Here is a 4366-nt window from a genome sequence, read left to right on the forward strand (position 1 = left end):
AAAAAAAAAAAAAAAAAGTCTCTTGAGGGACTGTCTATTTATATCCACACAGTCATTTTTATTAAAAAGTCATTTATTATTATTTTTTAAATCATAAAAAACAAGGAAGACTATGAAGACATCACTCCTGGACAAACCCTTTTGCAAACAGACGTGAGTAAAATAAAGGTAAAAAGATTAGAAAAGCAATTATGTTCAGGGAACTCATATTCTGCTGGCGAAAGAATTCTAGCACCTAGAAGGTCCTTTATTTTATTATTATTATTTGTTTTTATTTAAGACCTTATTTTTTAGAGCAATTTTAGGTGTAAAATAAAATTAAGAGAAAGGTAAAAAGATTTCCCATATACCCCCTTACCCCATACATGGATAGCTTCCACCATTATCAATATCATTCACTCGAATGGTACATTTTTTTTTTACCAAGTATGAACCTACATTGACCTGCCATAATCACCCTAAGTCGATAGTTTACCTTACGGTTCACACTTGGTGTTGTACACTCTATGGGTTTGGACAGATGTATAATGACATATATTCATAATTATAATATCATATAGAGTATTTTCATTGCCCTAAAAAATACTCTGTACTCTGCCTATTCACCCCTCAAGATGAACCACTGATCTTTTTACTATCTCCACAGTTTTCTTTTTCTAGAATATCACAGAGTTGGAATCATACTGTATATTGCCTAGAAGGTCCCTTATTAATGACTTCATTCACTCATTCATTCGTTCACAGGTGATCATTGGGGACCAACGAAACAGACAGGGTCCAAGCTCTCATGGAGCTTATTCCATCCTTTGGCAAAACCAGACAAAAAACAAACAGGACAATTTCAGGTAGCAACTAGAAAAGTCAACGGGGCGACGTGAAAAGGTGACACGTAATCATTAAGGTTCCTCTCAGCACTAATACCACCCCATTTTTACTCATATCATAAAGGTATAATGAGGACTTTTAGTCCTTTGGATGAAAGGGCCAGTTTGAAATGACCGAATATACTAGTAACAGTACGTATAAAACCCCAAAAATATAATCACATAAAATTAAAAAGAAGAAGCAATACGCGATCCCAATTTCCACCATATCCTCGATGCTCTGGGGAAGAATCTATTTACCATTTCACTGCAGCCATACTGAAAAGGTAGAGAAAGAATCACAGGTTTGTGCTAAGAAAATCTGCAAATAACATGGCAGGATTGCAGAATGCAAATGTACATGCCGCCACGCCATCTGTTCAATATGATGGCAACACTGGGAAAAGGCCCTGAAAGAAATGATGTTTGAAATCATTAAAAAAATAACATGTCAAGTTCAAAATACTCAGGAATCTTAAAACCAGCATCAACACATTCAGCAACCATATGGCCCTACAGCAGGTTACAGAAAAAAAAAAAAAAAAATCACCCTGCCTGCATTTTCTCTTTCAACCCAATGGTTTCTAAAACAGGTTTCTTTTCTTCTGTTGAATTCCTTGGTGTTTACAGCTTCTTGAATTATACCTAGAATAATAATATGCATTTCACCCTTTCTGAAACAGTAGATAATGGAGTGAGGAAGATTAAAGTCAGCTGTTCCAGAAAAAGGGACGTGGAGGTGACTACGCATAACCTGACAAACACATCTTGTTTCAGGTCTATTGGTCTATCCATATTGATCTCACAGTCTCAGTCATAATTGCCAACTTCACTGAGTATCTTAACTCTCCAGGCACTGTGCTGAGTGCTTTATGGTCATCATATAATCCAATCATCAACAATTTTATGAAGTGGATACCAGTTTACCACATTTTGAAAAAGAAAACTTTCCTCAACATCATATGGCTAGCCTAGTTCAAAGCCAACTTTGGAGGCCAAGTCCGCGTTCTCAAGTACCATTCCATGCAATACATCAGTACTCAGATGTTGGTGGAGAGCAACCTGAGCTGACTTTTCAGGTTTAAGAAATGAGCAATGTATGTTTAGGGTAGAGCTAACTCCCTTGTCTCATCAAGAAGAGATTCCTGGAGAAGTGCCTTAAATTAAACTCTAAGGAAAAGAGATAGTGGTCTACAGGAAAATCCTTCCAGAGGCAGCAGAGTGACAGTCACAGAGCTGGGAAAGCCAGGAGCAAATGGAGGACCCTGAGTGAATACTGCCAGTGACGTTCTTGAGAAAGGAGTTAGAAGATTAACATCAGCAAAACCTAACCTGCCCCCCACAACAAGTCAGAGACAAATTTCAACCTAACTTTTAAAGTGACATCTACAAAACCATCATTTACACTGTCAGTAATAGATGATATGTCCTACTACACAACCCAAAGCAGCCACCACCGGAGAAGTGACTTTATCTCAATCGGAGAAGCGGAGTTTTCGTTAGAGAAAGCTTTCCAGCACCTGCCCAAGGATACGCCAGTTGCACAGAATACAGTGGTTGACCGTGGCACTGCAGAGATGTGTGTCGATCAAATCAAGCAAAGGGTTTGTGATAAATAGTTCAATCTGTGAGATGGAAAAGCAGCCTGAAGTCCATTGGTTAGATTATAGTTCATAATTCATCTCACAAGCCAATTCCAATGGTTGGTAAAAATTACAAAATTTATAAAGGCCTAGAGAATTATAAATTTATAACAGAAATCCTTGGGGCTTCAAATGAATTAAAAAACGAGTTTCACTCAACTTAATAGTTTCACACAGTATCTTGGGGATACAGTGGGAGCCCAATTCTTGATGACTGGATAGCAGTGTTAATTCATATGTAAACATCAGTATAGGCATTACCTCGTTTTACGGCACTTCACTTTACTGAGCTTTACCGACATCATGGTTTTTTACAAATTGGAGGTTTGTGGCAACACTGAGTCGAGCAAATGGACACCATTTTTTTATGGACCCCATTTTTCCAACAGCATTTGCGCACTTCGTGTCTCTGTGTCGTATTTTGGTAATTCTCACAATATTTCAAACTTTTTCATTATTATATTTGTTATGTTGATCAGTGATCTTTGATGTTACCATTGCAAAAGATTACAACTTGCTAAATGCTCAGATGATGATTAGTATTCTTTAGCAAGAAAGTATTTTTAAATTAAGGTATATACTGGTTTTGTTTTGTTTTGTTTTGTTTTTTAGAAATAATGCTATCACAAACTTAACAGACTACTGAATAGTGTAAATATAACTTTTATACACACTGGTAAACCAAAAAAATCTTATGACTCGCTTTATTGTGATATTTGCTTCATTGCAGTGGTCTGGAACCGAACCTGCAATATCTCTGAGATATGCCTATATTAGCTCAAAATGTCAGGGTCTGGTGCATACATTTTATTTTATTCATTTATTTATTTTTAACATCTTTATTGGAGCATAATTGCTTTACAATGGTGTGCTAGTTTCTGCTTTATAACGAAGTGAATCAGCTGTACATATACATATACCCCCATATCCCCTCCCTCTTGCACCTCCCTCCCACCCTCCCTATCCCACCACTCTAGGTGGATACAAAGCACCGAGCTGATCTCCCTGTGCTATGCGGCTGCTTCCCACTAGCTACCTATTTTACATCTGGTAGTGTATATATGTCCATGCCACTCTCTCACTTTGTCACAGCTTCCCCTTCTCCATTCCTGTGCCGTCAAGTCCATTCTCCACATCTGCATCTTTATTCCTGTCCTGCCCCTAGGTTCTTCAGAACCTTTTTTATTTTTCAGATTCCATATATATGTGTTAGCATACGGTATTTGTTTTTCTCTCTCTGACTTACGTCACTCTGTATGACAGTCTCTAGGTCCACCCACCTCACTACAAATAACTCAGTTTCGTTTCTTTTTATGGCTGAGTAATATTCCATTGTATATACGTGCCACATCCATTCATCTGTCGATGGACACTTAGGTTGCCTCCATCTCCTGGCTATTGTAAACAGAGGTACAATGAACGTTGTGGTACATGACTCTTTTTGAACTATGGTTTTCTCAGTGTATATGCCCAGTAGTGGAATTGCTGGGTGGTGCATACACTTTAAATGCTAAAGTTGTTTTTGTATCTACAAGACTTCTAAAAAAAAATAACAAAGCATATTTAAACAAGTTGATGAATAATTTAGGAAGAACTCAAAGGAAGTCAGACAGTAGGAACATCTGTCACTTAAGTTCTCTAAATGTAGTGATAGAAATGAAGCTGTAACTGTAACCTCACCAAATGCAAAAACTGTACAAGAAATAGATGTGCACGTAGTCAGTGATTTCCAAAAATCTGCAAAGGTACATCGCTCTTTAGTTATGTCTACAAATCAGCCAGCAAAGGAGTTACTGATACATATGGCCACAGGCATTAGTGTTAGTACAGAAAGCCATGCAGTCTCATAAAACTCTTTCC

The 4366-nt window shown here is 37.5% G+C and overlaps 1 protein-coding gene across 1 annotated transcript in view; it reads right to left on the bottom strand.

Moving 5' to 3' along the window:
• Positions 1-4366, bottom strand: part of LOC103087794 (AF4/FMR2 family member 3-like) — a 256607-nt gene that overhangs the window by 88175 nt on the left and 164066 nt on the right. The window lies entirely within an intron of this gene.

The sequence above is a fragment of the Lipotes vexillifer genome, unplaced genomic scaffold (genome assembly GCF_000442215.2).
Source record: "Lipotes vexillifer unplaced genomic scaffold, Lipotes_vexillifer_v1.1 scaffold177, whole genome shotgun sequence".
Taxonomy (NCBI): domain Eukaryota; kingdom Metazoa; phylum Chordata; class Mammalia; order Artiodactyla; family Lipotidae; genus Lipotes; species Lipotes vexillifer.